Source organism: Balaenoptera ricei, chromosome 1 (assembly GCF_028023285.1).
Source record: "Balaenoptera ricei isolate mBalRic1 chromosome 1, mBalRic1.hap2, whole genome shotgun sequence".
Classification (NCBI taxonomy): Eukaryota; Metazoa; Chordata; class Mammalia; order Artiodactyla; family Balaenopteridae; genus Balaenoptera; species Balaenoptera ricei.
The window spans coordinates 84,043,300-84,063,772 of NC_082639.1; the positions used below are offsets into that span (position 1 = coordinate 84,043,300).

The following is a 20,473-nucleotide window of genomic DNA, read 5'->3' on the forward strand; positions in this document are numbered from 1 at the left end:
TCACATGAAATTAAGCTCTGAGATAGAATTGATGACAACAACCTCCAAAGACCTTGAAAAAGCTCAGAAGTCGCCTTCAGAATTCTGATAGATGTCTCATCTACATTTGCTTTCTCTTCGAATTAAATCTGTTATTATCAGAGCATTTAAGAATAATAAACTATCTTTTATTCAATTTAACTTTCCATTTTCTTTAATTACTAGCATTGAAACAGTTTTGCTTCCTGCTATATTTCATTGTTAAGTCTTTCAGCTATGCTATAAGGCTAAATTAAGCTTTTATAGATTTTTTTAGGATAAACCTAATCCCTATTTATTGCTTTTAGGGTAATATTCATCCTTAGTTTTAGAAAAACTGACATGTAAATAAAGCCTTAGAAAATAACTCACTTATAAATTGGCAATTCCTGTGTGGTGAATTAAAAAAAAAAAAGAAACAAAACCAAAAGATGGACTCTCCTATTTTTACAGGATTTCTTTTGTTAGATCAGTAAGGTCAAATTTTGGGGGTGTGAATCTAAATCACATTTCCAGGTTAATACAGAATTAGAGAAATTCAGTGGTACTTCAGCTTAATTGCTCTCCCATCATTTTAGTCATACGTTTATTTTTCATTTTTAATAAAATTTATTTAATTTATGAAGTTGGAATTCCAGTGTTTAAGAGAATAGATCCATGATTTTATGCTAATGGAATGGCATACTGGTTTTTGTTTTTTTGTTTTTTGTTTTTTGTTTTGACAGGGTAGGGGGTGGTGTCTGGCAAAATGCCTTTTCCGTTAAATAGATCTATAAGGAAAAAAAGTCATTACTGCTAATGAATTCAGGGATTTTACTTACTGGAAGTAGTCAAGTAGTCTGGTACAAAAATGCACATTGCATTATGAACCATAACATTGCAAGGTTTGTAATATAAGAGCTGCTAAATATATTTTGAACATCACAAAGGCTGTGTTTCTTGCCTGGAGCTTGCTCTTTGTTATACTCTGCATCTCATATTCTTATCTTTTTCATGAGAAGTAGTGAATCTCAATAAAATCTATGGATTGTGTTATGTTTAAAGGCTACTCACTGAACCAATATTTTCACAGATAAGATCAATAATATATGTGTAAACCTTTGAAATTTAGATTGGAGAGGAAGCCGCCTAATAAAACTCTGCTAGTGAATTTTATACAACATCTTACCAGCCTTTTAATTTTATATTCAGGTCCCAAAGGACCAAAAGACAAACTGAACACATCTGCAATTATCTGGATTAAACCATGATGGTTTTATGCAAAAACTCTGAATGCATTTAAGGTTTATGTATTGTGAAGGCATGTGTAATGGTTATTCATTTCATTTCTTTGTTAAGAACCCTTGCCTAATGTTAAAATTTTGAATTACAAGTTTTACGTTTATACCTATTTAGTTGGACCATTAGTTCAAGATGCAGACTAAGGAAGCACTACAGTTGTAAAGTATGCTTCATCCAAAGATTTTTTTTTTTATAGAGTTGGTTATCTAATGCTATATTTGTAAGGCCATCAGTTATCAAACCATCTAAGTGCTAAATTCCTTTTGAAGATTTCAAGAGGTATTTTAATTAAGTTTTCAAAATTGCTTTTGGATCATCTTCACAATTCTTTAGTGCTTTATTTCCATTAACAAAATAGTAATTAAAATTAAATTTTAAAGGAAATAACCACAGTAGGTCATACTTCTATTAACTTGAGGTAGATAATGAACCTGTCCTATATAAAGACTGAGCGAAATCTGCTGAGAGGCTGGGGATAGTGTATTTTAATTAAGGAAATCCTTATTTGCATCTAACAAACAGCATTGCTACTTAGAAATTTAAGATCTTAGTGATGCATATTAGTACATTACTTCAACAAATCTAATAGAGATTTAATACTTGTGTTTTAAGGAGCAATTTGTTATAAATTAAGAGCATTTGCATAATAAATTTCAAGGATGTTATTCTTTGCAGAGTTTTCTATAATTAAGGAACACATCAAACATTAAAATTGTATAATTTTTGTAGTACTAGGAAAGCTTGCTTTATTATTAAACTGAGCCTCATTTTCAGCTGCACATAACCCTATGGAAAAGTCCATCTTTAATAAAGACATAATGAATGTACTGTCACTAAGATTTTTTTTTCCTCTTAAATCTTGAGCAAGGCTTATGTGTTTAAAGAAGGTTTTAGCATGCAAAATGCAACTCCAAAGTCATCTATTCACTTGGATGGAGAGTATTTAATCATTTAAAAAGTAGACCAAAGAGCTAACCCCAGCCACACTGCTAAATACTTATAAGCTGCCTCATATATAAATTAAGTGTTCTCTAACTGGGGCTGTGGGTAGAATCTTTCTTTAGTCAGTTAAGTGTTTATAGTATTAATATCTACTTTAGTTATTTAGAGTAAAGAAATTAAAAAGCTCATTTTAATGAAGAATGACAACTTAATTCTCAAGTTTCTTTTTATTTTGATGGTACTACAAGATAATTTTAGCATTTGCATTTTATTGATCCAGAGAGAGTATTTTTATGAAATATAGCTTAGGATAAGGCTCAACAAGCCCAGTTCACCTGTGGTCATATGGATTTTTGACTTGTGGTCAGAGTGTCACTTAGACATTTTCACCTGTGGGTGACTTAGGATATGAAGAGCTGGGCTCCTCAGAAAAGAATGAATGTATACTTTATTCAGTTTACGTTAGATTGCTGTGTATCCTTATTATCTTCTTCCATAAACTAAGTCCCCTTGCTTTTTCCAACCAAGAGGAAAGAACCAAGAGAGTGATCGCCAGCAGTATCTACAGAGTTCATGGGTTCCTCTAGCTTGTAGTAATTTTAAAGTTTCCCCTTGGCAGGGAATGCAAGTGTTTATTCAACATTCATTCAATGAATATCATGTTTCAAAGGACTAATTCAGGTTATGTGGGTGTGGGCACTGAACGACTCATGATTTTTAATTCAGCATTGCATCAGTTCTAATAAAAACTATAAAATACTTGGGTACTTAGTTTTATCGTATTGGAGCCCATATGGAAGGTGGCGTTTCAAGCTATTCTCAAAATTTAGATATTTCTATGCTATCAATATTTTTTATTATTATTATATAATCGGCTAAAAGAGTCAAATAGTTATAATGTGTTAAAACGAGTTGTATCTAAGAAATAATAGCAATGAAAGAGGATGTTTGAATTCTTCTTTTATTAGAAGGGCAGGTTAAAGCTATAGAAATAGCAGACATCTGTTGTGGGTTCAAATCTCAAAATTGTAATTACTGCCTGGGTGATCTGGGTTGCAAGGTTAAGTATGAGGTCCCTATTTCCTCAATGTTAAAAGAATAGATTAATTTGAAAGCTTTAGTGATTTTATAGACAAAATTTATGACAACTATTCCCTCTTATTCTGTTTTCACTACCACTTGCTCATCTGTGTGGGATGGAGCACAGAGTTATACCACAGGGACTTAGGGAGGGCTTGCCAAATTGTCCATTATGTCAAAGAATTTACAGCCTAATGTCTTGGATGAGAACGACTTTCAGGCTGTTTTGTTGTTTAGGTTGCAATGTATTAGATGCTCAATAAAACCTGGTGTTTGAAAGCTGGTCAACTCACTTGCTGAACTGTGGATATGCAATGTCCAAATGTCCATTGCATTACGGCCAAAAGAACTAAAAATAACAGCCAACTTTATTCAGCACTTTATGTGTGCCAGGCACCAAACACTTCACATGTATTAACTCATTTAATTATCACTATAACCTCACAATATTGGCATTATTACCACTTCCATTTTATTTAGAAGAAAACCAAGGCACAAAGAAGGTAAGAAAATTGCCCGTGCAAGGAGGGTATAGAACAGGGAAGCTAATCTAAGCCATTAATGCCATGGCCTACACTGTTAACTTCTTTGCTATTCTGCCACTTATATTTTGTGGCCTGTCTAAGGAGAATTGGTACAAGGATATGTGTGGGACTCAGATCTTTTCTTCAATGATTAATTTTTAGGTTTGAGGCAGTGCTAGTGGAGGGCACACAAGGGAAAGGGTCTGAGAGAAGAGCGGCAGCACAGAGCATAGTCATGTCCCAGGGGCTTTGGAGTCAGACATGATTTTTCGCGTTGGCTCAGCGACTCCCTGGCGTGACCTCAGGTGAGCTGCTGAAGCGCTTTGAATTTCCTGCTCAGTAAAGTGGTGATGCTAATGTCTACATGATGGGATTGTTGTTTCATGCCACCCACAAAACAGATGCCTGTTCCAGAGCACAGGCTTTCTACACTGTAGTTATTATTACAATTTTCCCACTTATTTCACCTTAGAGAAGTATGGTATCTCAGCAGAACTCTTCTGCCCAAAGTGCTTCCACTCAGAAGTTAAACTCTGCTCCATTTTTGTTAATCTTGGTGGCCTACAATGTCCCTAGTTTCTATGATATGGGTTTTACAATTGTGTTTTCAAATAAATATCGCTTTCTCTGCAGGTGTATCCATTTTCCCACGTGAGAGAGTAATAAGCATCTGCATGACATTGGAGGCTCACTGCAAAAATAAAAAATATTTTTATAAGGCACTTATTTGTAGTTAATCTCTATGATAACACTTTGTGGGAATTAGTGGTGGTTAAATTGATTCTGGAAAAACAGTCCTAACATAGTATGTTTTCATTTGGAAAGAGGAGAGGGAGTTTCATTTTTTCATTTCAGCAAATACTTACAGAGTACTTACTATGTGCCAGGTACTGTACCTGGGTAGAGGGAATAGATTTCATTTTAAGTGATCACTGAGTGATTGATGGAGGCCGTTTGTAATGCTGTGTTAAGATGAATTGTGATCTTGAGCTGGCAGAAAAGATTGCCAGGGATTGAAAGAGGGGGATGACAAAATTGGACCGTGTACTTGCTGCTTAGGACGTAACTAACTACAACAACACAAGCAAAATCCACACTTGAGTCGCTGCGTTAGACACTCCCTGTATTTATAAAGTGTTTTGAATATGTTGACTCTTTTGGACTTTTATATATGCATATAATAATGTATTATACATATATGATCATTTGGTATATTTTGTCTCACCCATAACATCATTCTATACCATCTTGGTATAACTTCAAAGAGAAGTTATTAACTATCTTCAGATATACAACAAAGACGTAGTCCCTTCCCTTTAGGAATTTACAGTTTAAAATAGACACTACTAAGACCAAAACACCCTATAAATATCAAACGGGTACCTACATTGAATAAAACATTTTGTATTTGCAGAAATGTTACTTACCTACCTTAATCAGCATGTGTGCTAGTAATTTTTGCTTCTGTTTCTGCAAAAACAGAAAGAACTAATGGTTCAGTCCTAATGGGGAACGAGAAAAGATGTCACAAAATCATACAGTTCTTTAAATGAATTTTCCCCATCCTTCTTATTATTGTTATGCTCTCATCTATGTTTGCTGCTCTAAAATATTAACCTTTAAAAAAAATTCATTGCACAGTTGGTTGCAGCACTGTGATCTGCCAAATTAGAGCATTCTGAATGTTTATGTCTTTGGGAATCCCCAGCAGGTCTGCCTAAATTCCCTGAAGAGAGAGAAAAATTCAAATCCTTGTTTCCCCCTTCCTGCTTTTGTTCACAGAGAGAACGGACCTGCTCATGAAAAGCAAGAGCACAGAGGTGAGGGATCAGGAAATTGTAGGACAAGGCAGCTGAGTTCTGCTTTGCGGAGCATTATCAGGAGAAGGGATCCCTACTGTCAGTCACCATGAGGTGTCTCGGTGTCTGAGGCGGATTTGTGTGAACCGTCAGTTGAAAGCATTGACAGTGTTCCATTAGTAATGAATTATGGGAGTAATTTCATTAATTTCTTTACCTCAGTCAGTAGATGTTAGTGTAAGCTGCTCAACCAAACATCAAAAGAACCATTGCATTTTAACCTTTTAGTCTTTTACTGTGTAACCAGGAACAGCAAAGAAATAAATTAGCGTAACATTCCTTTAAAAAAAAAGAATGACTGAAGATAAGCAGTGGACATAATTTTTCCTGTTTTTAATTTAATAGCAGGTTTATGGTTTTATGCAAAACCATTCACATTACATTTGACCCTCTGGGAGCTGCCTTTTTTTTTCTGTGGGTATAATTTTGATCTTTAATAATCTGTTGTTAAATCCAGTCTGAGTTTGATTAATGAATTGTGATGAGCCAGTGCATTAATTTGCAGGTTTGGTCTAATGCCCTAAAAGGCTGCTTTGTTGTGGATGTTATTAACGCTAAACTCTTCAGGAGGAGCCATGGGATGGCAGTGTGCTCCAAATAATGGACGAGCTACTTCTTTGGGAAATCCCAGTGATGGAGCTGTAGCTCTAGAAGTGACTGTGGAGCCATGTGATTGAAAGCAGAAATCCTGATTTAGCTTTACGTTCCAGAACAGGGGGCTGCAGTCTGCAAGGCGTTTCTGGATGGGATTCAGGGGAGTCTGTGAATTTAGATAGTAAAAAAATTCTGTACTTTCATTAACCTCTACTGAGATTTAACATTCTGTTCAATTATGAACATAGGCAACAGACCACAGTATTATTAATAGTAGCTGTGACTTTGTCATCCATAGAAACCACAGGTATTTTCATAACACGTTATAAGGTTGTAAGTACCTCAACACGTCATTTATGCTCCTCACTGCTTCAGGGTTAACCAGTCATTATTACGACAGCCACTCCATCTGGTTATTTACTGTGTTAGTAAAGAAGCACACATATATTACTATATCGCAAATTTTAAAATTGATAACTGTATTTTAATATAATTGGTTTCATTTATAATCTTATTTTACACATGATTCTGAGAAGGGGTCTATGGCCCCCAGACGGTGAAGAAAACCCCCCTTTTTGAGTGACTGTGTCTGTGCTGCCATCTTTCCCCCTGGTAAGTCGATCCTTCTCCTATTCCTCAGACTCTGTTGTCAGGAATAGGTCTAAGGTTCAAACATGTTACCCACATGGCCAGATGCTAGCAGTGACTGAGGTGTGCTAACATTATCAACTTCTCAGTTACTCCCCTGCTTTTCTACCCTAGACTCCTGGAAGCTGTGAACTGTTTGTCTTATTCACTGATGATTTCCCAAGCACATGTGGTACTGTTTGACACACAGTAGGCACTTAGTAACTGTCTAATGAACGAATGATAGTTCAAAAGGAGATAACTTTTTGCCCATTTGAATGAATCTGGGTTTTAACATCTTTTTTTTTTTTACATGAAATAAAATCTGGTATCCACATTCTAAAGAGTTTATTGCATTATAAAAGGTATTTACAAGGCATTAGGAATGTTTATAGGAACTGATATTGACCAGTTTATTGTCCAGTAGCTCAGCTTATCAGGGAACTGTACACTCTTGTAGCTGATTTTTAAAAGGATTGTTATAATTAAACAAAGAGAACTGTTAATCTCCAAAGGCGAATATAGCTGCAGAGAGACAGGAAAATTAGATTATAGAAATAGATTAACATGTGTGTTGGGAGTATGTAGAAGTGTATGGATATGTTTTATGTGTGTCTCTGTGTGTAAACAGACCCAGCCCAGGTGAGAGAGTCTTTAGAGCTGTAAGTTGCCTTGGAGATTATTTTTCAATTTAATTTAACAAGTATTGAAACTGAAGTGCAAAGAGGTTAAATGATCAGTGACCTCCTAATAGCTAAATCCAATAAAGCCTGCCTGGACCTTATCTTACTCGGCCACTCTATTGCATTTTGTGTAGCTCACCTTTTCCTTTTACTCGAAGCCTGTGCGTATGCTGTTTCCACCACCCAGAATGCTTTCCTTTTTGCTCCTTTCTATCCCTGCCCCCTACTCTTTCGTATTTCAGAAGAACACATCTTTTAAACCTTCCTGGTCTCCATCTCTCAAGTAGAGCTTCGTTCTAGTTCAGTTCTTATCCTTAAAAAAAAAAAAATTCCAACCTTCCTAAGTAGCCTTTTTAGACACTTTAAAAACTCTCCTGGGTCTTCCCCGTGCCCACTCCCCATCCTCTTGTGTACTTTTAGTACCGTAGATAGACTACACATCTGTTTATGTATTGCAGCCTTTGGAGGGCAACAAACCATTATAATATCTAAGATATTTTCACCCCAAGAACCAATTTCACCTCCCTGGGGGTGAGATCACCCCTGTAGAGAATGCACGCTCTCGTAGAACTTGAATGTCACCAGACTCTCCCTGTGTTCTGTGGGTTCAAACAAAGTTACACATGACACCAGCCTCCCATTCCGCGAACAGAAATTCCAGTCTTTTCTATGCAGTTTCTTCCCTCCTCAAACTCCTCAGGAGTGTTTACCTGTTTTTATGAAATCAGTCTTTGTCCCGTCTTCCTGTTTCTGCCTGCAGGCGAACTGGGAACACAGACACTACCTTCAAGGATGAACTGTAGAGGAACTGGCCTCCATTTTGCCCTTGGTCTTGATGGTCAAGCCTGACCAAGTGCTATTGGTGGGTAGTGAATCTCAGAACCCTCTGCTGTTGCCGCCACCCCAGCTGTCTGGTGGGTGGGGAAGATGGTGGCCATCGCTGCTCTTGCTGCTGGCTGCAGGTGCCTGTGTTTGCTGGCCTTGGCTGGGATCTCTGGTGGAGTTATTGCTCAGCCAAGTGTGTTTTTTGGTGACATAACTCTTTCAATTCCCATCTTACACAGATATGTTCTCTAGGGTACAGCTAAGATACCAGGTGAATTTGCAACTTCCTGGGTAGTCCATGGTCCCTCTGGCCTCCAAGCTTGACTCATGCTGTTCCATCTTCCTGAAATGCTCTTCTCCTTTTCAAGTAGATAACTTGACTCTTGGTTACAATATTACAATATCACTTCTTTCAGGAAGCTTCTCGAATTCCCCTTCAGAGTCTATGTGTGATACCCCTCCTGCACACTCCCATGGTGTCCTGGATTCCTAGAGTTATTGTATGCAGACTGTTTATTTGTCTATATATCCCATTATACTCTAAGCTCCTTACAGGTAGAAAACATATAGGGTCTAGCCTAGCACAGTTCCAGTCATCTAGAAGGCACTCCATAAATGCTTATGGAACAGATAAATTTATTCTAGATACCTGCGATATAGCGGTGAACAAAATAAACAAGTCTTTGCCCTCTTGGAGGTTACAGTCCAGTGGGTGAACATAGATAATAAACAAGTAAATATGTAAAATGTATAGGATGTCAATGTTGATAAGAGCTATGGAGGAAAATTAAGCAGAAAAGGGGATGTAACATGCCTAATGCGGAACTAATTTTTTTTTTCCTCTTTGAACTTGCTGTATGTTCAGTCTCTCTTATCCTAGCAGATGGCAACTCCGTTCTTCTAGTTGTTTGGATCAAAACCCTGGAAGTCATTCTTCCTCTTTCTCTTACACTCCTCATTCAATCTGTTATTGTCTCCTCCTGCTAGAATGTAAGTCCCATGAAGGCAGGAATCATTGCCTATTTTGTTTACTAATTTGTCCTGGGCACTAGACCAGTACCTGTTCATATTGACACTGGATACATGTTTGGTGAAGAGGAATTGGAAGTTGTTGGTGGAGGGAATTGCAATGATAATGGTCAGGGACAAAGGTGATTTTTATGCAGAGACCTGAGTGAATGAGCTGTGTGAATCTAGGGGGAGAAACATCCAGGCAGAGGACACAGCGAGTGCAAATGTCATGGGGCAGGAATGTCCCTGGTGTGTTCTGTGAAGAGTAAAGAGGCAGTTAAGACTGGAGTAGAGTGAATCAGGGGTAGGGTGGGGGTGGGTAGAAGGTGGAGTAAGGGGATGGTAGTCCAGATCATTCAGAGATGAAGGTCATGACAATTATTTGGCTTTTATTGTGAATGAAATGAGAAGGCAGTTGGACAATTTTGTGGAGTAGTAACATGATCTGATTCAGCTTGAACAGTTCACTGTGGTGACTGAATTGACGATAGACTATAGGGAGCAAGGGCAGAAGCAGGAAGACTGATATAAAACTCTGAAATAAATCAAGAAAGAGATGCTGTTGGTTTACACAAGATTAGCAGCTGGGAGGTAGTGAGATATGGCCAGATGTTGTATTAATTTTGAATTCAAGCCAACAGGAAATGCTGATGATCTAGATGTGAGGTGTGAGAAAAAGAGGAGCCAGGAATAATTTCTGTTTATTTTTTAAGTAAAATTTTTTTACAATATAACAGGCATGTAGAAAAATGCCCAAATCATAAATGTACAGCTTAGTGAATTTTTCACAGAGGGACAAGACTCAAGTAGTCACCTTTTCCAGTAAGACCTAGAACATTACCAGCCCCCAAGAGGCCCCTCCTATTCTGCTTCTCAGTCATTTCCCCTCATTCTCAGTGTAACCACTGTCATTGAGTTTTCCCACTAAGCACCGCTGAACCTGTATTCACAAGTTTTGATAGGTCATATTTTCATTATTATTTCAAAATATTTTCTAATTTCCATTTTGATTTCTTCTTTAACCAGTTTCCAAATATTTGGTGGATGTTCTAGTTATTTCGTTACTGATTTCTAGCTTAATTACACTGGGGTCAGAGAATACATTAATGGTTTCAATATTTTGAAATTTTGGGGAACTTGGGGACTTGTTTTATGGCCCAGCATATAGTCAGTTTTGGTAAATGTCTTATGTCCCTTTAATACATTAGTGGCAGAATTATATATATGTCAATTAAGGGAAGTTTATTAATATATCATTTAGTATGATTATTCAGTGAGTAATTGAGAAAAGTTTATTAAAGTCTCCTACTATCATCTTGGACTTACTGTGCTTTTAGTTAGGTCAATTTTTGCTTTACTTAATGAGAGAATATGAATTTAAAATAGTCATATCTTTCTGGTAAATTAAATTTTTTTTACTATTTTTTTGTAATTTTTGAATTTCATTTTATTTATTTTGTTACACAGCAGGTTCTTATTAGTCATCCATTTTATACACATCAGTGTATACATGTCAATCCCAATCGCCCAATTCATCACACCACCACCCCCACCCCCTGCCGCTTTCCCCCCTTGGTGTCCATACGTTTGTTCTCTACATCTGTGTCTCAACTTCTGCCCTGCAAACCGGTTCATCTGTACCATTTTTCTAGATTCCACATACATGCGTTAATATACGATATTTGTTTTTCTCTTTCTGACTTACTTCACTCTGTATGACAGTCTCTAGATGCATCCATGTCTCAACAAATGACCCAATTTCGTTCCTTTTTATGGCTGAGTAATATTCCATTGTATATATGTACCACATCTTCTTTATCCATTCGTCTGTCAATGGGCATTTAGGTTGCTTCCATGACCTGGCTATTGTAAATAGTGCTGCAATGAACATTGGGGTGCATGTGTCTTTTTGAATTATGGTTTTCTCTGGGTATATGCCCAGTAGTGGGGTTGCTGGGTCATATGGTAATTCTATTTTTAGTTCTTTAAGGAACCTCCATACTGTTCTCCATAGTGGCTGTATCAATTTACATTCCCAACAGTGCAAGAGGGTTCCCTTTTCTCCACACCCTCTCCAGCATTTGTTGTTTGTAGATTTTCTGATGATGCCCATTCTAACTGGTGTGAGGTGATACCTCATTGTAGTTTTGATTTGCATTTCTCTAATAATTAGTGATGTTGAGCAGCTTTTCATGTGCTTCTGGGCCATCTGTATGTCTTCTTTCTAGAAATGTCTATTTAGGTCTTCTGCCCATTTTTAGATTGGGTTGTTTGTTTTTTTCATATTGAGCTGCATGAGCTGTTTATATATTTTGGAGATTAATCCTTTGTCCATTGATTCATTTGCAAATATTTTCTCCCATTCTGAGGGTTGTCTTTTCATCTTGTTTATGGTTTCCTTTGCTGTGCAAAAGCTTTGAAGTTTCATTTGTTCCCATTTGTTTATTTTTGTTTTTATTTCCATTACTCTAGGAGGTGGATCAAAAAAGATCTTTCTGTGATTTATGTCAAAGAGTGTTCTTCCTATGTTTTCCTCTAACAGTTTTATAGTGTCTGGTCCTACATTTAGGTCTCTAATCCATTTTGAGTTTATTTTTGTATATGGTGATAGGGAGTGTTCTAATTTCATTCTTTTACATGTAGCTGTCCAGTTTTCCCAGCACCACTTATTGAAGAGACTGTCTTTTCTCCATTGTATATCCTTGCCTCCTTTGTCATAGGTTAGTTGACCATAGGTGCGTGGGTTTATCTCTGGACTTTCTATCTTGTTCCGTTGATCTATGTTTCTGTTTTTGTGCCAGTGCCATATTGTCTTGATTACTGTAGCTTTGTAGTATAGCCTGAAGTCAGGGAGTCTGATTCCTTCAGCTCCGTTTTTTTCCCACAAGACTGCTTTGGCTATTCGGGGTCTTTTGTGTCTCCATACAAATTTTAAGATGCTTTGTTCTAGTTCTGTAAAAAATGCCATTGGTAATTTGATAGGGATTGCGTTGAATCTGTAGATTGCTTTGGGTAGTATAGTCGTTTTCACAATATTGATTCTTCCAATCCAAGAACACGGTATATCTCTCCATCTGTTGGTATCATCTTTAATTTCTTTCATCAGTGTCTTATCGTTTTCTGCATACAGGTCTTTTGTCTCCCTAGGTAGGTTTATTCCTAGGTATTTTATTCTTTTTGTTGCAGTGGTAAATGGGAGTGTGTCCTTAATTTCTCTTTCAGATTTTTCATCATTACTGTATAGGAATGCAAGAGATTTCTGTGCTTTAATTTTGTATCCTGCAACTTTACCAAACTCATTGATTAGCTCTAGTAGTTTTCTGGTGGCATTTTTAGGATTCTCTATGTATAGTATCATGTCATCTGCAAACAGTGACACTTTTACTTCTTCTTTTCCAATTTGGATTCCTTTTATTTCTTTTTCTTCTCTGATTGCTGTGGCTAGGACTTCCAAAACTATGTTGAATAATAGTGGTGAGAGTGGACATCCTTGTCTTGTTCCTGATCTTAGAGGAAATGCTTTCAGTTTTTCACCATTGAGAATAATGTTTGCTGTGGGTTTGTCGTACATGGCCTTTATTATGTTGAGGTAGGTTCCCCTATGCCCACTTTCTGGAGAGTTTTTATCATAAATGGGTGTTGAATTTTGTCAAAAGCTTTTTCTGCATCTATTGAGATGATCATATGGTTTTTATTCTTCAATTTGTTAATATAGTGTATCACATTGATTGATTTGCATATATTGAAGAATCCTTGCATCTCTGGGATAAATCTCACTTGATCATGGTGTATGATCCTTTTAATGTGTTGTTGGATTCTGTTTGCTAGTATTTTGTTGAGGATTTTTGCATCTATATTCATCAGTGATATTGGTCTGTAATTTTCTTTTTTTGTAGTATCTTTGTCTGGTTTTGGTATCAGGGTGATGGTGGCCTCATAGAATGAGCTTGGGAGTGTTCCTTCCTCTGCATTTTTTTGGAAGAGTTTGAGAAGGATGGGGGTTAGCTCTTCTCTAAATGTTTGATAGAATTCACCTGTGAAGCCATCTGGTCCTGGACTTTTGTTTGTTGGAAGATTTTTAATCACAGGTTTCAATTTCATTACTTGTGATTGGTCTGTTCATATTTTCTATTTCTTCCTGGTTCAGTCTTGGAAGGTTATACCGTTCTAAGAATTAGTCCATTTCTTCCAGGTTGTCCATTTTGTTGGCATAGAGTTGCTTGTAGTAGTCTCTTAGAATGCTTTGTATTTCTGTGGTGTCTGTTGTAACTTCTCCTTTTTCATTTCTAATTTTATTGATTTGAGTCCTCTCCCTCTTTTTCTTGATGAGTCTGGCTAATGGTTTATCAATTATGTTTATCTTCTCAAAGAACCAGCTTTTAGTTTTATTGATCTTTGCTATTGTTTTCTTTGTTCCTATTTCATTTATTTCTGCTCTGATCTTTATGATTTCTTTCCTTCTGCTAACTTTGAGTTTTGTTTGTTCTTCTTTCTCTAGTTCCTTTAGGTGTAAGGTTAGATTGTTTATTTGAGATTTTTCTTGTTTCTTGAGGTAGGCTTGTATAGCTATAAACTTCCCTCTTAGAACTGCTTTTGCTGCATCCCATAGGTTTTGGATCGTCGTGTTTTCATTGTCATTTGTCTCTAGGTATTTTTTGATTTCCTCTTTGATTTCTTCAGTGATCTCTTGGTTATTTAGTAACGTATTGTTTAGCCTCCATGTGTTTGTGTTTTTTACGTTTTTTCCCCTGTAATTCATTTGTAATCTCATAGCGTCATGGTCAGAAAAGATGCTTGATACGATTTCAATTTTCTTAAATTTACTGAGGCTCGATTTGTGACCCAGGATGTGATCTATCCTGGAGAATGTTCCGTGCGCACTTGAGACAAAAGTGTAATCTGCTGTTTTTGGATGGAATGTCCTATAAATATCAGTTAAATCTCTGGTCTATTGTGTCATTTAAAGCTTCTGTTTCTTTATTTATTTTCATTTTGGATGATCTGTCCATTGCTGTAAGTGAGGTGTTAAAGTCCCCCACTGTTATTGTGTTACTGTCGATTTCCTCTTTTATAGCTGTTAGCAGTTGCCTTATGTATTGAGATGCTCCTATGTTGGGTGCATATATATTTATAATTGTTATATATTCTTCTTGGATTGATCCCTTGGTCATTATGTAGTGTCCTTCCTTGTCTCTTGTAGCATTCTTTATTTTAATGTCTATTTTATCTGATATGAGTATTGCTACTCCAGCTTTCTTTTGATTTCCATTTGCATGGAATATGTTTTTCCAACCCCTCACTTTCAGTCTGTATGTGTCCCTAGGTCTGAAGTTGGTCTTTTGTAGACAGCGTATATATTGGTCTTGTTTTTGTATCCATTCAGCAAGCCTGTGTCTTTTGGTTGGAGCATTTAATCCATTCCTGTTTAAGGTAATTATTGATATGTATGTTCCTATGACCATTTTCTTAATTGTTTTGGGTTTGTTTTTGTAGGTCCTTTTCTTCTTTTGTGTTTCCCACTCAGCGAAGTTCCTTTAGCATTTGTTGTAGAGCTGGTTTGGTGGTGCTGAATTCTCTTAGCTTTTGCTTGTCTGTAAAGCTTTTCATTTCTCCATTGAATCTGAATGAGATCCTTGCTGGGTAGAGTAATCTTGTTTGTAGGTTCTTACCTTTCATCACTTTACGTATATCATGCCACTCCCTTCTGGCTTGTAGAGTTTCTGTTAACCTTATGGGAGTTCCCTTGTATGTTATTTGTTGTTTTTCCCTTGCTGCTTTCAATAACTTTTCTTTGTCTTTAATTGTTGCCAATTTGATTACTATGTGTCTCGGCGTGTTTCTCCTTGGGTTTATCCTGTGTGGGATTCACTGTGCTTCCTGGACTTGGGTGGCTATTTCCTTTCCCATGTTAGGGAAGTTTTCTACTATAGTCTCTTCAAGTATTTTCTCGGGTCCTTTCTCTCTCTCTTCTCCTTCTGGACCCCTATAATGAGAATGTTGTTGCGTTTAATGTTGTCCCAGAGGTCTCTTAGGCTGTCTTCATTTCTTTTCATTCTTTTTTCTTTAGTCTGTTCCGCAGCAGTGAATTCCACCATTCTGTCTTCCAGGTCACTTATCCATTCTTCTGCCTCAGTTATTCTGCTATTTATTCCTTCTAGTGTAGTTTTCATTTCAGTTATTTTATTGTTCATCTATGTTTGTTTGTTCTTTAATTCTTCTAGGTCTTTGTTAAATGTTTCTTGCATCTTCTCGATCTTTGCCTCCATTCTTTTTCCAAAGGCCTGTATCATCTTCACTATCATTATTCTGAATTCTTTTTCTGGAAGTTTGCCTATGTCCACTTCATTTAGTTGTTTTTCTTGGGTTTTATCTCGTTCCTTTATCTGCTACATAGCCCTCTACCTTTTCATCTTGTCTATCTTTCTGTGAATGTGGTTTTTGTTCCACAGGCTGGATGATTGTAGTTCTTCTTGCTTCTGCTGTCTGCCCTCTGGTGGATGAGGCTACCTAAGAGGCTTGTTTTTTTTACTATTTAAAAAGTGATTTTATTATAAAATAAAGCATATACGCAAAAGAGAGATAATGTATCACATATGTGTACAGTTTAAAGAATAATAGCAGCCGGCCGGGAGGAGCTGACAGGCGGCCCCGGGGAGGCCAAGGCATTGGCCCGAGTGCAATGGCAGGTTGCATGGCCGAAGTGAGCTGGAAGGGCTTGGAGTGAAGAGCCCGGACAAATTGCTATAGTTTAGCCTGCGATGCTTATGATTAGAGTCAACAGTTTGAAATGGCCAGCTCACCTGATACAGTTGTCTCTTCTCCACCAGCTTTCTTAAGGTGTGGCTCAGTTTATGAACCTCTTAAAAGCATTAATCTTCCAAGACCTGATAATGAAACTGTGGGATAAATTGGATCACTATTACAGAATTGTCAAGTCAACACTGCTGCTGTATCGAAGTCTAACCGCAGGTCTCTTTCGCACAAAAACATGTGGTGATGATCAGAAGGCCAAGATCCATGACAGTCTATACTGCACTGCTGTGCCCTGGGCTTTGGCCCTTGTATACAGGTGCATTGATGATGACAAGGGAAGGACCCATGAGCTGAAGCACTCAGCTATAAAATGTATGAGGGGAATTGTCTACTGCTATATGCGTCAGGCCTATAAGGTCCAGCAGTTTAAGCAGGATCCATGCCCGACAACATGTCTTCACTCTGTTTTCAATGTACATACAGGGATGAGATTCTCTCCTATGAGGATTATGGTCATCTTCAGCTAAATGCAGTGTCACTCTATCTCCTTTACCTTGTGGAAATGATTTCCTCAGGACTCCAGATTATCTATAACACTGATGAGGTTTCTTTTATTCAGAACCTTGTATTTTGTGTGGAAAGAGTTTACTGTGTGCCTGACTTTGGTGTCTGGGAAAGAGGAAGCAAATATAATAATGGCAGCACAGAGTTGCATTCGAGCTCTGTTGGCTTAGCAAAAGCAGCTGTAGAAGCAATTAATGGATTCAACCTCTTTGGCAACCAGGGCTGTTCTTGGTCGGTTATATTTGTGGATCTCGATGCCCACAATCGCAACTAGCAAACTTTGTGCTCACCGTTACCCAGAGAATCAAGATCTCATAACACAGATGTTGCCCTGCTCCCCTGCATCAGTTATCCTATATTTGCCTTGGATGATGAAGTTCTGTTTAGCCAGACACTCGATAAAGTGGTTAGAAAATTAAAAGGAAAATATGGATTTAAGCGTTTCTTGAGAGATGGGTATAGAACATCATTGGAAGATCCTAATAGATGCTACTGTAGACCAGCTGAAATTAAGCTGTTTGATGGCATTGAATGTGAATTTCCCATATTTTTCCTTTGCATGATGATTGATGGTGTTTTTAGAGGCAATCCCAAGCAAGTAAAAGAATATCAGGATCTTCTGACTCCAGTATTCATCAGACCACAGAAGGTTATCCTGTCATACCAAAGTACTACTATGTTCCAGCTGATTTTGTAGAATATGAAAAAAGAAACCCTGGTAGTTAGAAGTGATTTCCTAGCAACTATGGCTGTGATGGAAAACTATTACTTTGGGGACAAGCCCTTTATGTCATTGCAAAACTCCTGGCTGATGAATTAATTAGTCCTAAAGACATTGATCCTGTTCAGTGTTATGTCCCACTACAGAATCAATGTAATGTGAGCATAAGGTTTTCCAATCAGGGCCCACTGGAAAATGATTTGGTTGTTTATATAACGCTTATAGCAGAAAGCCAATGCCTTCAAATTTTCTTCAACACATATGGTATTCAGACTCTAACTCCTCAACAGGTAGAACCCATTCAGATCTGGGCCCAGCAGGAGCTTGTGAAAGCTTATTTCCATCTTGGGATCAATGAAAAATTAGGACTCTGTGGAAGGCTAGATAGGCCCATTGGCTGCCTCCATACATCAAAGATTTATTGCATTCTAAGAAAGACTGTGGTTTGTTACCCTATCATCTTTGACCTAAGTGATTTCTAAATGTCTCAAGATGTTTTACTGCTGATAGATGACATAAAGAATGCAGTACAGTTTATTAAACAATACTGGAAAATGCATGGACATGCACTTTTCCTTATTCTCATCCAGGAAGACAGTATAAGAGGTAGCCAATTCAATCCCGTATTAGATATGCTGGCAGCTTTTAAGAAAGGAGTGGTCGGAGGAGTCAAAGTTCACGTTGATCGTCTACAGACACTAATATCTGGAGCTGTGGTAGAACAACTTGACTTCTTATGAATCAATGACACAGAAGAGCTTCCAGAATTTAAGAGTTGTGAGGAACTAGAAGTTCCCAAACATTCAAAAGTCAAACAACAAAGCAGCTCCTCCAATGCTCCTGAACAAGAACAGCAGCCAGATGTTACCACTACTAAATGGAAAAACAAACCCACCCATGAAATTCTTCAAAAACTGAATGACTGTAGTTGTCTGGCTAGCCAAGCCATCCTGCTGGGTATACTGCTCAAAAGAGAAGGACCCAACTTTATCACAAAGGAAGGTATTGTTTCTGATCACATTGAGAGAGTCTACAGAAGAGCTGGCAGCAAAAAATGTCGGTCGGTGGTGCGCCATACAGCAAGCCTTTTAAGTAAACTAGTGGACAGCCTGGCCCCATCCATTACTAATGCTTTAGTGCAGGGCCAGCAGGTAACTCTGGGTGCCTCTGGACATGAAGAAGAGGTTATCTCTAATCCTTTGTCTCCAAGAGTGATTAAGAACATCATCTATTACAAGTGTAATACCCATGATGAGAGGGAGGCGGTCATTCAGCAAGAACCGGTCATTCATATTGGCTGGATCATCTCCGATAACCCGGAGTTATTCCGTGGCATGCTGAAAATACGAATTGGCATTGTGTGAGGCAGTGCAGTAAGGCACATGACCAGGCTCTAGCATCCAGCAGAACTGAGTGCAAGTCCTGACCGCCACTCATCATCTCAGTGGCCTGAGGCCAGTGGCTGAACCTCCCTCCTGCTTTCATACCAGCCTCATTGTTTTGTGTGAGGTGAAACAAGATAATATGTTTAAAAGGCCTGCCACAACTGAGTAAAATATAAATGCTTCTTTTCATTTTTTTAAACATATTTTTGATTGTATTGAATACAGGTGTCAGGTAAATATGTTCTAATTGTAAAAAAGTCAACAAAAAACAATAATTGAGCATATAGAGTAACCTAATATGTGACCAATTTGGGGGATGTTCAAGTGTTTGAAAAGAATATGTAGCCTGTCAGGTGCAAATACATGTGAATGTGTGTGAGTGTGAATAAGTGTTTAGCTTGCTAATTGTATAATTAGATCATCAATATCTTTACTATTTCTGTCCTACTTGACCTTCGATTGCTGATAAATTGTAAAATGTTCTCCTGATTATGAATTTGTCAATTTCTCCTTGCATTTTTATCCATTTTGCTTTATATATTTTAAAGCTTTGTTTTTGTCCATGTTGCCATGTTTTAACAATATATCTTTCCTTGTGTCATTTATTTTGTAATTGAATTATTTTTAAAAAATTATTTTTAATTTCAAACATCTACAAAAGTATAGAAAATAGTATAATAAAGCCCATACTATTACTCAGCTTCAACAATAATAATAAAAAAAAGAACAACTTAAAGATACAGAAGCCCCTTAATCTCCTCATTTGTGTTGCTACCTAGTCCACTCTCATACTTCTATCCTGAATTTTTTGTTACTCGCCCTTGCTTTTAAAAACTTTTTCATTAATGTAAGCATCCCTAAATTATTGTTTAGTTTTACCAGTTTTCATTTCCATATCTAGTAGATTAACTTTTAAGCATCAGTTTTAAATGTCCTTTTTTATGTTTAATCATGGTATTTACATGATATATCTCCATTCTTTTACTGTCAACCTTTCTGTATCCTTATATTTAAGATGTCCTTATTTAGGCAACATATAATTAAATTTTTAATTTTTCATCTAGTTGGACAAACTTTGTCTTTCAGTCGAAGTATTTAGTCCATGTACATTTAATATAATTACTGATATATTTGGAATTATATTTACTGGATATAACAACAACCTTAACCTAATAAAGTCTAATGTAAATTAATAGTTTTACCACTTCCCAGACAATGCTAGGATTTAAGAACACATTAAATCCATTTATCCCTTTCTGCTGTTCGATTTACTGCTGTCATACATTTATTTTAATTTTATATGTATGTAAACTTCACCACATGTTATTATTGTCATTTATATATTTAACTCCTGTTGCTCTTCATTCTTTCCTGAATTTCTGTCTTTCCATCTGGGATCATTTTCCTCTTGTCTAAACTCCTTCAGCATTTCTTTTAATATGGATCTGCTGACAACAAACTTCTTTTGATGCCTTTATGTTTGAAGGATATTTTCACTGTGTATAGACTTCTCAGTCATCAGTAATTTCTTCCAGCACTTCAAGATATCATTCTGTTTTCTTCTGGCTTCTATGGTTTCTGTTGAGAACTTAGTTATCATTGTTGT

General features: G+C 37.1%; 1 protein-coding gene and 1 pseudogene across 1 annotated transcript in view; both read left to right on the forward strand.

Moving 5' to 3' along the window:
• Window positions 1–20,473, forward strand: part of RWDD3 (RWD domain containing 3) — an 80,114-nt gene that overhangs the window by 35,785 nt on the left and 23,856 nt on the right. The window lies entirely within an intron of this gene.
• On the forward strand, window positions 16,232–18,846 carry LOC132362002 (phosphorylase b kinase regulatory subunit beta-like; annotated as a pseudogene).